Source organism: Typopeltis vanoorti, chromosome 3 (genome assembly GCF_054136105.1).
Source record: "Typopeltis vanoorti isolate ZY-2024b chromosome 3, IOZ_Tvanoo_1.0, whole genome shotgun sequence".
NCBI lineage: Eukaryota > Metazoa > Arthropoda > Arachnida > Uropygi > Thelyphonidae > Typopeltis > Typopeltis vanoorti.
The window spans coordinates 110,202,838-110,216,291 of NC_143551.1; the positions used below are offsets into that span (position 1 = coordinate 110,202,838).

At 35.3% G+C, this 13,454-nt stretch overlaps 1 protein-coding gene across 2 annotated transcripts in view; it reads right to left on the reverse strand.

Annotated features, from left to right (window-relative positions):
• Window positions 1-13,454, reverse strand: part of LOC150108465 (uncharacterized) — a 69,088-nt gene that overhangs the window by 16,110 nt on the left and 39,524 nt on the right. Inside the window, exon 2 of one of the 2 annotated variants that reach the window (XR_016550658.1) lies at window positions 4,091-4,233. The exons of the other annotated variant lie outside the window; for it this stretch is intronic. The gene's annotated coding sequence lies outside the window, so the exon portion shown is untranslated. The remainder of the gene's footprint in view (window positions 1-4,090; window positions 4,234-13,454) is intronic. 2 annotated transcript variants of the gene reach the window in all.

Consider the following 13,454-nt stretch of genomic DNA (forward strand, 5'->3'; position numbering starts at 1 on the left):
CCAAGAACAGAACCATAGGGTTCTGTTCTTGGACCATTACTGTTTAATTTGTACATTAACAATATAGGAAAGGGTCTGGGGGGGGGGGGGGGGGGAAACCGTTCAGTTATTTGCCGATGATGCAAAGTTGGGCATTGCAATAGTTAATGCAGGTGATGTTAAAATTTTATGAGGATGGTTTGGATAGTCTGGGCAAAGGAGAACGGATGTCAGTTTAATGTGGCAAAATGTAAGGTTATGCATTTTGGGGTGAAAAGATTGCCAGCTGTATACCACATTGGTAGAACTGTACTTCAGGAAATTGATAAAGCCCAAGACTTGGGAGTGTTAGTGAATAGGGAGTTAAAGTTTGGGGGGCACGCAGCAAAAGTGGCTAATGCAGCTCATCAGATCACTTGGTTACTGAAGAATACTTTGATAAATAAATTCCGTGTGATGATACAGCGTTCCCCCTTTATACTGGAGTTCACAGTACCATCTAGTCCCCCCCCCCAAATTTTATCCGGGCTCCGGAACCATCATAGGCTGATGAATCAGAACTATGGCTGGGTCAGTATTCCTGACTGTAATCCGTGTGTGTCCTCGGACCAGTTTGCCTGCTTGCAAGATGAAAAACACCAGATAAACTGGCGGAAAAAAACCTGCTGTCCACGCCCAAGACTGGCTATGGCTGAGGAAGATCCTCAAGCTCCTCACGTCGTTGATGGGAATCGAACCTACGACACTCCTTCCCCAGGCATATGGTTGCGAAATGCGAAGCCACTAGGCTAACTGCGCGGACAATACTTTGATGAGCAGAGAAGCAGGTAAAGATGGGGTCTTATCAAACCTTGATAAGACCCCATCTTTACTACTGCGTGAGATCTAGGTGCCAGGATTTCTTGGTGATGAGGAGGTGGAGAAAATCCAGAGGTGAGTGACCAAGATGATAGTAGGCCTATGGAATGAACTTTATGAGAACAAGTTGAAGATTTGTGGGTTACAGAAACTGGTTGATAGGCAGTAAAAGGGGTGATACGATTTAGACAACAAATTACTGAGGGGTTTATACAAGATTAATTCAGAGGAAATTTTTCAGAGCAAGTCTGATGGTGGGAGAACTAGGGGCCATTCATGGAAACTGAGTAAGAGTGTAGTTAGCAAAGGTTGTTAGAACTAGGTTTTTTGCTCTGAGAGTAGTGAATGAGTGGAATAGATTGCGAGAGTCTGTTGTGGGTACCATGATTGTGAATGAGTTCAAAGCAAAGTATGATAAATACTGTGCAAATGTTGGATAGTTCTTGACATGATGTTTAGTGCCTCCCTCAATGAGTCTAATGACTCCTTGGAGTAGCCCATAATAGTAATATGTGGTTCCCAGCTACAAAAGGTTATTAGTAAACCTATAATACATTTGTATTGTGGATGTGCTAAGAATTTTTTGTATTTTAAAATTATTTTTTACATAAGCGTGAAATCCAGAAATATATATAGTACAGAGTATGCTGGTTTCATTGCTTCAGTTGCTTAGGCCACAATTCTCAACCTAACCTTCATCCATGATCTTAAAAATTGGCGAGATGTCAGGATTCTGAAACTCCCCTTCCTTTTTGGAAGGAAAATCTACAGAAGGGGGTTGACAGTCTAACCATAACTGCAAGAGAGGACTTAGAGATTAAACACAGTTTAATCTGTAGAAAGAGACTTACTTTATTTAACTTCTTTGATAGCAATCTATTATGGCTAGTTGAACATCTCACTAATAAGTTCCTTCTGGTCTTGTGAAAAAACTTCAGTTAGAGGCGGACAGTGATAGTCTGCAAATAGCTAATTCAGTAGTCTTAGTTACATTTTGAAATATTCATCTTGTATTGTCTCAGTAGTCATGTTTTGTGTTTCAGCAGTAATCACAAGTTTCCATAGATGTTGTGGAAGTGAGCAATTCTGCCATATAGTAAGAGAGTCAATGAGTATACTAAAACTTCCCAAGGAAGTTTTAGTGTAGGTTGATCTAAGGAAGGAAATTATGTCATTCATGACAGCTGTTTCCACTATTATCCAGGGAATTTGTTACTGCTATTCTTCATATCTATCCATTTTTCACATCGGTGAAGTGTGAATCTTCACCGATTCACTTTGTGCTGATCACTACTGTACTGTTTGCCCACAGTTCTGACATTTGTCAACAGGATAATTCTAACTGAGATTTGACAGATGCTTCAGATGCTTTAGATATGATATAAGAGTCATATCTAAAGCACTGCCTCTTAATTGCTGGATAAATGATCATTACTCCTTCAGAGCTAATGAAAACTGTGGCTCAACTCCTCATTCCCTTTGTAAAAGTTACCCTTTTCTTATCTGTTTTGAGATATTAATATCATGACTCCCACTTAAGTGGGAGAAAAAAAAGCACCTTTGTATAACTTTTCACTACTTTCAGAATATTCTAGTGGAAAATGCTAAATTTTAACAGTCCAGAGCAAACTTCCCTTCATAAGAGCAACCCTTGCCCCAGTATAATCAAGGTCTTCTAGAAGCTTCTGTTCTGAAATCTTGTGTGACAACTTGACTATCTCCACCATAAGGGAATCTGTAAATATTTTTAGACTGCACATTTAGATAAAGCCTTAGAACATGATTTTCAACATATGCACTAGTTTCAAATGCAAGGGTTCTTGAGATAGAAGTGAAGGCATAATTAAATGTATAAAAAAAAAAAAAAAGAAGAAGAAGAGGATTATATATAACTATTACTATCAGTAGAAAAACATTCAGTAGCAATGATAGTGCATCACTATCATTGCTGACCAGCAATGATAGTTCTGAAATAGTGGTCAGACATTGACAGTCATTCAGTGTTGATGCTGAATGCTAGCAGAGAACTGAAAACAAGGAGTGAGGAGGAGAGTTCTTGTTTGCTCTTTAATTTCCACCCCTTCATCCATCAGGTTCTCTCCCCAGCAACAAAAATCTACAAGAGTGGAAGATTGCTGCCAAGCACAGGATGGTAAACAAGTTAATGTCTGCAGCCAAAAGAAATCTTACTTAGGATTGCTCAACCAAACCTACATCAGATGTTTTAGTATGCAACTTGTTGCTGGAATGAACTACACAGAAAGTTACTAGTTTTCTCCAGTTTTGCCATTAAAATGGTCCAATCAAAGTGCTTGACAAAATTTAATTGCAATTAGTTATCATAAATACCAAATTTCAATTCCATCCAGCCAATGTTTATTTGTTAATACTGATTCAAATCATTTTTCCAATAAACAATTTCTAGTTTTGATTTCATTTGGGTACTATAAAAAAAAGGACTATCACATTTAAACTGCATGGACATACTCTAATGTAGATCCTGAATACCAGTACCAAATTTTATGAAATTCCATCTGTCCTACAAATTGTTACTGAGATAACATGACAAATGTTTTTAAGGATTTAAAGTCCTTGTGGACTTTAAATGAATGAATCTTTTAAGTGTATATACATTTTGCAAAACACACATAAAATTAGACTACACTGTGGTATATTATTTCCCCTTTGAAAACATACAAGTTGAATTCAGAGATAAATGCCAATATCCTGACATGTTTCTCTTTTTGGTTGGGTTTTTCTGTTTGGTAGAACAAACAGTCCTGCTACTTACATATGAAACCAGTTAATTCATCTTCATACAAAAGATACATGTATATGGATGGTAAAATTCAATATTTTCACTGCCATGGGTGTTATGTGTTGGGCTATTTTCATTGTAAAATATATTTCGTTATGAATCAAATGTTTTTAGGTTAGGCTTTTATGTTTGTGAGATTATTTTTTAAATGAAATTTTTATGATTTCATTTCTGGTGTCCATAAGTAAGTTCTTTAACACATTTTCATTTCCCAAAGAGAGTAAGCGATACTACATTTTGAGATATTGGTAGGTAGCCTGGTGTGCACTTTTTCACCATCATCAAATATGAGTGCATTCACTCGTGCTAGATAAGACATGTACATTAACATATTTATTCATATGCTCTGATTCCTTTCTGGAAAAAAAAAGAAAATCATCCTAGAACTTTTTTTTCTCAGTAATATATTACCAAATTTTAATAAAATCGTCTTACTGATTGTTGCTCAGTTTATGCATATGAAGAGACAATGATAAATGAGTAAACGTTTCAAAGCACCAAACTTTGACATGCTATACGCCAGTGCTTCCCAAACTTCTGGATGTCAGGGAAAAATTAAAATATTTCACGGGCACCCCCTAGAAAAAAAATTGTAATATAGACATATTATTATTATTATATTTATTGTGTTTATATTCAATACAACACATACGCAGCGAATATTGCAAATATTACATTTTTAGCATCTTACATGCACATTTGACATGGCACATTATCTCATATTTTTATATAGATAGATATATTGTTATTGTACATTTTCAGTACAAGCACATGAAATGTAAAACGATTAGTAATAAAAAAAAAAGAAAGAATTAAAAATATAAAAGAAGTTTAATAACAATTTAATGTGATGGATGTGTTTCAATTCTGCTACACAAAAAAAGTCAATATCAGGTGAAATATTTGAAACTGCAATTCTTAGATTTCCGCTTTGAAATGAAACTTATATGAATAAGCATATATTTACTAATATTCATTAAGCGCCAAAATACGTAGGAAGCAAAATTTGTGAACCCGCACCAATGTGTGATTTTTTTCTATTAAAATATAAAAAATAACAAAAAAGAAATAATAAAAATTAAATACATTTCTTTTAAGATAAAAAAATCTACTTAGTCTTAAAAGATTTTAAATTTGTTTTCATTATTTCACTCCCCCCCCTCAATAAAACCTACGGCCCACAGTTTGGGAAGCGCTACTATACGCAATAAGATATTAGAAACAGCACTCTCTATACTGTTTTCAGGTGGTAGTACTTGATTTTGCCGTTGGTATGCGAACAATACTAAATTGTTAGGTAGCCCTTTTTTTTTTTTTTTTTTTTTTTTTTTAAATGTAAGACAGTTATAAATGTTGGAATATTAATGTGGAGGGAAATAGCGTTACTGGAAAACTTCGCAAATAAAAGTACCCGTATAATTCAGAACGCTGTCCAGTTATTCATTCACGGAAACTGTGAATAACAAATGATAGCGAAGCGAGGGATCACGCAGTAACGGAGTCTAATATATGCATATACGTGCACAGTTCGTTTCAGTCAGTGGCGGCTTGTACATAAGCACTGCGACACTGCAGCACCCCCCCCCCCCAAGGAAAGAACGAAAAAATTAAATTTTGTTTGTGTTTATAAATAATAACAATGCTTACAACATTATATAAATGCAATACAATATGTTAATACAACATACAGGATACAAAGGTTATAGCTTATGTTTGGATATTGATTGAATAGTTAATAATTGGAATTGTTCGATACACGCTTTAGATTACAAAACAAATGTACTGCGATCTAACGCAGTGTCGGAATTATCACTTTCGGCCAATTGCAGCTAGATGCCGATATTCGTTTGCACTTGCCACTGCATGTAACAAATTAATCTGACACTGCTCGTTGAGCAGTGTCGCTACAGATAAATTGTATGTTTGCGCGCGTTATTTCTGTGAGATACGAAACTTATTATTGGTGTGTGTTCGTGGTGAAGGTGAAATATTTTTTGGTAAATCTTATTTTATTCTGTTAAAATAACATAATTTATTTATTATAGATACAAGGCTGAATTATGACGAGTGTCTAGTGAAAATATAAAAAGAATTACATTTTCTCAATTATCGTTACACGAAACAAATTCACTGCGATCTAACGCAGTGTCGGAATTATTACGTTCGGCCAATTGCAGCTAGACTCGCCGATATTCGTTTGCACTTGTCACTGCATGTAACAAGTGAATCCGACACTGCTCAACGAGCAGTGTCGCTACAGATAAATTGTATGCTTGCGCGCGTTATTTCTGTGTAAAACTTTTATTAATGGTGTGTGTTCGTGGTGAGTGTGAAATATATTTAATAAAGCAGTTTTTAATATGCAAATTTATTTATTAATAAATTGGTTACTGATTAGGAAAAAAGTGAATTATTTTTCTTATTTTGTATATGCAAATCCCACTTAAAATTTTCACCGGCCGTCACTGGTTTCAGTAGAAATTTTACGATGTGAAATGTGTATACATTTATGCATTATATAACATATCGCCCTACTTAAAATATCGATCAATAGGAACTCTTCACGTTCCTTTTTTTTCTACAACTCTGCATGTTTTAAAAGATATCAAATAACTGATTTATTAGTTACATGCATGTTTTACACTTTCGAAAAAATGACTTATTTCGTGCTTCTTATTCATATGCACGACTGGTGATTGAGACGTTCATTCCAAATCGGGATCCGGTTTAGACTTATCGCTTTCAATCATCTAGCGAAGGCCACTTTATCACCTGAATACTCACTCACTACTTCCTGCAGAGCTCACTTATTATACCAACGACACCCTCGCAGGATTCTTAAAAGTTCTGCAAATAACCTATTTTTTGGAAAACAAGTTTTATCAGGGTACAGAGGGGCAAAGTCGACAAATATTTCATTTTATGCAAATGTGAAACAGCTAGGAAGTCAAGGAGAGAAACAAAGCAACCAAATTCGCCAAGACTGAAGTATAGTTTGTAAAGTTAAAGAAATGGATATTTACTCTTAAAATAATCAACAAAATAACGTTTTGCGAGCATAATAAATCAACTGCATCAGCTTAGCAGTTCAATTTTTACATAATTCCTTTTTAATATAAAAAAGGAAATTATTAAAAATGTTTTATATTTTTATACTAAAATGCATTTAACATTTTTAAAGAATATTAAAAAAATTTCTTAAAGATAATAAACAGGGAAAATTAAATGAACATTTTCTTCCCTATTCGTCGCTTGATAACAGAAGTAATAACTAGAAGTTCATGTTATTAAAATTTCTTATGATTATTTAATAAAGAAATTGAAAGGTTACATCAACATTAGAATACGTGCGCTATTTCTTGTAATTAATTCGTCTGTTTTGCATGCAAGAAAAATAAATAAAGTTGCCTATATTAATATTGCAGCGTACATCGGTATGCATGTTTTTTCATTTATTAGTACTGTATTCAAAATCTTGCTGAGTTAATTTTCTCTTCCAATATTGACACTAACCTAAAGACCTCGAATCATTCTACCATTATTATTCAATATTTCTAGTTTCTTCGGATAAATGACGTTTTCAATAAAATCAAAATACAACATGTGATGAACGTATTAAAATGTGTAGGTGAAGGAGATCACGGCATTATAGACAGCAGTTATCGGAGCTCAAGAGTGCATACAAATAATTTTTACCGAACCATACGTTTGCTTATCTGACGCTAGGCCATATCAACTTAAATTAAAAATTATAATAATGGAATTAACTCACGTAAAATATTATTTACTAGTATGATTTTCGCCTGAGTATCACAGACATCTTCAGTACATTTATAAAGCTAATTATATAATAATTGACAATTCCAAAAGGCGCCACCTAAGTAGCTAATGTAAGATAACTAAAAAGGTCAATAAACTTCCTAACTAATATATATATATATATATATAGGTGATATATGATGATATTGTATGTGTGTGTGTGTGTGTATATATATACATATATACACACACACACACACACACACACACATATATATACAATTAAAAAGTTAGGAAAGATTAGCTGATTTATGAAATACTATCTCCCGTAAAGGGGACAGACGTAAACCACGGGATCTGTTTAAGTTAGGAGAGAGTGAAGTAGAGTTTCACATGTTTCTTTATAAAACCGTTCCACGAGAAACCGACTTTTGAAACATATGTCATGTAAACTGGTTTTATTAGTATTCTTATAATATATATTCTCGATGCAGTGTAATTTTCTATGTTAAATATGAAAATAAAGATTTAATCAAAAAATCATCAAAAATGTAAATGAAAAAGCTATGTTTAATTTCTTTACCATTATTAATACTTCAATTTAATAATGACAAAATACTTGTCAATACTTCACAGTTAGTATTGACACGGTATGAGCAGAAAATCATTTCTTTTGTCGAGTTCTCAGTTTCAAAATTCTTATTTAAAAAGGTGCTGTTTGTAAACTACTGCACCTCGTGCATACGCATATGATTCATTGGGCCTGCAGTGCATGGATTTTACTGACATATCTTAGAAAAATTTGTAGAAAATTCGTTCGACTAGAGTCCAAGTACACATTGCTCGCATTAAACAAATACGAAGGGAAAACTAACAATGCATTTTGCACCTCAAAACGACTAAGAAATTAATTTTGCTGATAAATGAAGTCCTAAACGAATGCTGTCACGAAACGCCTTTTTATTATCGCCTTCGACCATTTGTAGAAGTAGATCACGTTAAAATTAATTGAATATGAAATTCACGTTTCATATTCAATCCAAATTCAGTCCAAAAAAACCTTTATGGACATGTTTCACCGATTTTATGTCTGCAATGGATGATATTAACCACACGATGATATTCCAGCATGATACGCCCCTTACACATGGGTGAAGACTACCTTGATGTGGAATTTTCAAATAGATAAATTGGTAAATTCAAATAGATAAAGCGACGGTACTTGAGAATTAGAAGACATGTCAGAGATGCCCTCGCAACCATCCATAGAAATATGCCATCTTATAAGTGGACTCCCAACTGATTGTGAGCTAATAACAAACGTCAGATTGAGATGTGTTAAGTATAACAAGATTTTTAAATTTTATATTAACTGTTCAAAGACTTTTGGCTGTCTTATTACAATATCCACGAACTTACAGCTAACTCGTCTCTGCGGACAACGCAAAACACTTGAGGGTTTTATTATTATTTCAAGTGGTGTCATCTTTTGGAACAATTTCGACGTTATCAACTATTTCATAAGCAGTTAATGATAAATACTCTTTAATGTAATTATATGTATAGAATTTGAAAATCGGATAGCTTATGTATTTAAAAATCAAATTAGTAATCTTTAATGTAATTTCCAGACTGGAACTTACAATATTTTGGAAATTTTTACAGGTAAGGTTTAACAAATCATGTAAAACTCCACATCTCACGCAAAAAATGCACTCTCCAACCTTCCCCATTTTTAATGAATTCCATAAAGTGATTAGCAGTGGTGTATCGTGATTCCTTTTGTGTTAGAACCGTTCGAAGAAGGAAAAGAAGTCAAAATTACATTTTGTCCAGTCTACACTTGGTCAGTTGACAAAATCTACCCGCCATGTGTGTGTGTGTGTGTGTGTGTGTGTGTGTGAGCTAGCCTTATTTATGAGAATAGAGATAAATTTTTCAAGTCAAGGTATATCAATTAGAGTAAGAAACCGATGCACCATTTTGTTCGACTCCTGAAAAAAAAAAAAAAAGCTAAATCAGCCAGAAAACACACACACACACACACACACACAGTTAATAGACATAAGACTACAAGGCTAGCATATTATTGGTTTCGGATTTCCACATCAGAGGACCCCAGAACAATATAATTCCAAAAGGATTAGAACTCTCACATGTAGAGAAAGCCGTTCTGCCAAACATTCAATATAGCAGCATTATATATATACAGGGTGTTCGGGATAAATTTGACAGTTTCGTAAGGAAAAAGAAAATCTTCTTTGTATCTATTAAATTTAATGAATTGACAAAAAAACATTACAGGCAGAGTTAATTACAATACTATCAACAAGATTTACTCAAAATAACCACCATTAGCATCGATCACAGCTTCAATTCTGCTTCGGAACCTCGAACAAGCTGATGCTACAGTCTCCCTGGGAAGGGCCGCAAAAACTGTTTTAATTTTATCCATTAACTGGGCTTTTGTATTACTGGAAGTGCGATTGGTGTCTTTTTCAACTGCGCCCCATACAAAATAATCCATGAGTTTGGAGGCCAAACATTTGGACTGGTGAAGTCGTAGAAATTTTCAGACAACCATTTTTGACTTTTCCCAGAGGTGTGGCAAGGGGCCGAATCCTGCTGCCATACATACGGCCTACCATTGCCTACCCTTGTTATCCAGGGCTTGACTACAGTTAGCAACTCCACGAACAAAGCCCGAATTCCAATGCCAGGGTTCTTCAACACCTGTTCCTGCAGATTTGCGAGGAATTCTGCTGTACGAACGCAATCAGATCGTCTGCTAGGGATCTTTCTTCTTGCTACATCCTCGTAGTCACCATTGCAAGTCTCTAGTTCATGCCTGATTGTTTTTACTGTATTCAGGGAGCATTGGGCAGCAGTCGTAATATCCTTATTTTGATGGCGGGCACGAATCATCATGATACAAGTTATTCTCTTCCATGATTCAGGTGGGTTCCAGCTATCCATCCTTTCTGACATCTTGTATGTGAATGAAGAAGGGTCCAAACTTTTAAATGAAGAGAAGTGTGTGTTAATACATGTAACTTACGGAAAAATATAATTAATTATAAATATGTCAAATTTATCCCGAACACCCTGTATGTGTGTGTGTGTGTGTGTGTTAAAGATACCAAGCTATTTTAAACCTGGTTTTACTCCATTTCCCAAGTAAGCAAACAGAAAAACAAGTCAAGTTTGCACCTGCAAGTCTAGCTGACCCTGCACGTAGTGCAAGACCAAGGCAACTCATGGTAAAAGTAGAATAAGCTCTGATCACTAATCTTAATATTTACCCATAATGCAAAGCACATCTCCTGGAGGAGATGTATGATGCTTTGTATTAAAGGCAAGGGGCCACTACCCAGACCGGTTTCGACCTTTGAGGTCTCATCAGTGGGAGCCAGGCTAGAAATACCAAGATTTTAGTAATACAGAGCTTATAAGTATTTTACCAGCAACCAGGTTTAAAATAGCTTGGTATCTATAACATTTATTATACCCAAGGTAAAATACTTTCTACATTTATATCTCCTCCTGAGATTTTTATTTAATAAGGTTAAAACACCTTATGGTAACTTGTTCTGGTAAAATACTTATAAGCTTTGTATTACTAAAATCTTGGTATTTCTGGCCTGGCTCCCACTGATGAGACTTCGATAGGGGTCGGAACTGGTGGGGGCTGGCTTTGAGAGGCTCTGCTTGGGGATAGGTTTTTGCCTGTCTCTAAGTAGGGCCACCGCTGAGATTATGGGGGGTGAGCCTGCCAGTGGGTAGAGCCAACGCTGAGAAGTTCTTCTCGGTGAGCCTGTCACTGAGTGGAACAACGCTGAGTTGGACGGTCTTTCGGCCACAATGGAGTGGTCTAGGGATCGTCCTAATTTTTAGAGAGGTGTTTACTTAAATACTCCTCAAAAAAGGTTGAAACCGGCGAGATGCTAATATGAGTTCGCTGTCTTAAGGTTTTTGCCTTAAGGGAGCAATTTGAGTCTCTGGGGAAAGTGTTTTCCGGCACGGCTCGGTGAATGGTTTTCTTCGGAATATGAGCGGTTCTGCTCGGTGGTGGGTGGAAGGCCATCACTGAGTGGAGCCAATGCTGAGATGGACGGTCTTTCGCCCACAATTGAGTTGCCTAGGGATCGTCCGAATTTTTAGAGACGGCTTTACTTATTCATAAGGTCGAAACCGGTCTGGGTAGTGGCTTTAATACAAAGCATCATACATCTCCTCCAGGAGATGTGCTTTGTATTAAGAGTAAATATTAAGATTAGTGATCAGAGCTTATTCTTCTTTTACCATGAGTTGTCTCGGTCTTGCAGTACGTGCAGGGTCAGCTAGATTTGCAGGCGCAAACTTGACTTGTTTGTCTGTTCTTACTTGGGAAATGGAGTAAAACCAGGTTTAAAATAGCTTGGTATCTTTAACATTTATTATACCCAAGGTAAAATACTTTCTACATATTATATATATTATACCCAAGGTAAAATACTTTCTACATATTATACACATATACATATATATTATACACATATATATATATATATATATATACACACATATACATACACACACGGAAAAAAAAACACTAGAATATTTTCCAAAAATCTTTTCCTAATTAAAATTCATTTTATTTTTTATTTATGTTGTGTCGTGTCTTCTATTTCTATACTACTTATGAATTAGCGGTCTCATAAGGTGGGAATACCCCTATAGTTCTCGGGAATCACGGCCTCTGTGAACACAAGACGAACGAAGTACGAGTAGTGCTCAAGAGGACCGAGAGCTACTTCGGTTGCCCGAGCCGGCGCAGAGGAGATCAGGGGTATCATGTATTGGCGATCATTGCAGATGCTCAGTGGTGGTATGCATTCTCAAATCGTCTGCTCAACTCAACCCCAAAGATTAAATCCTGAGTGCATCACTGTGTAGTACTGTAAGTTGATGCATGACTCTTCTTTGATGGCAGTTTATTCTTACAGTCATTTCGACTTCTTCACAGTGGCGTAGCTACTGCTTTTTCCGCCCCTCTCAATACACACCAAAAATCCTACAAAAAGTCAACACAATGTATAGGGAAATAAATTAAAAAACTATGTTTATTTCAGTTGTAAGTATAGTTGTTAAAAACTAATTATTAATTTAGTAATAAAAATTATTAAGTTAACATAAATAAAAGAATCGCCGAAAAATAAAATTGTGTCTCACGTGAAAACTGCCGCCCGGGGCGGGTCCCCCCCCCCCCCAACTACGCCACTGCTTCTTCATATAATACTTTGAAAATTGCATGCAAAGAAAATGTTTTTTTTTTAGATTCGATAATCCATATTTAAATCAATATTCACAATACCTACTTAGTTTATTGCTCATATTGGGCTAAACGTATTTTTGAGGCAGGTAACATGCAAATATCTTCGTTTTCATGACCATGAATTTAAAGCAAATTAATTAGAACTGAAAAAAAGACTGATGAATTCACTGATTCATTTTTTTTTCTTTTTTAGCATTTTTTTTTTGAGACGTCATTTAATAGCAATCATAGCTTTTCAGAATGTTACGGGATAAACTAAAAGATTATCCCAATTCAAAATGCAGACAGATCGGGAAGTAGTCGTCATTCATAGTAGGCGCCAGCCCGTTTAGTGTTGAGGAGAGCGCACAGTCAGCTTACGTACGTGCACCTCCAAGTACGTGCTTATGAGTTCCGAGTAGTACGAAGCTGTTTCTGTTATTTATATTTTGCTTTGCTTGTTATAATTGTGTTTATTTATTTCTTATCCAATACTTCATTGGTATTTTCACATAAAGAAGCAGATATGTGTTTCACTATTGTATATTTATCATATCTCTAAATAGCTCTTCTAATTTTAGGTTTGGGACGTTTTGTTTTCAAAAAAAAGGGCTATGAGGATAGTGTAAAGGTGGGGGGCTATTATTTATTTTATTTTTAACATTACACAAATGAAAACTACTGTCTCTATATCCTGGACCATTTCACGCTAAACACATCCAGTATTTTTGCGAATCAGTAAAAGTT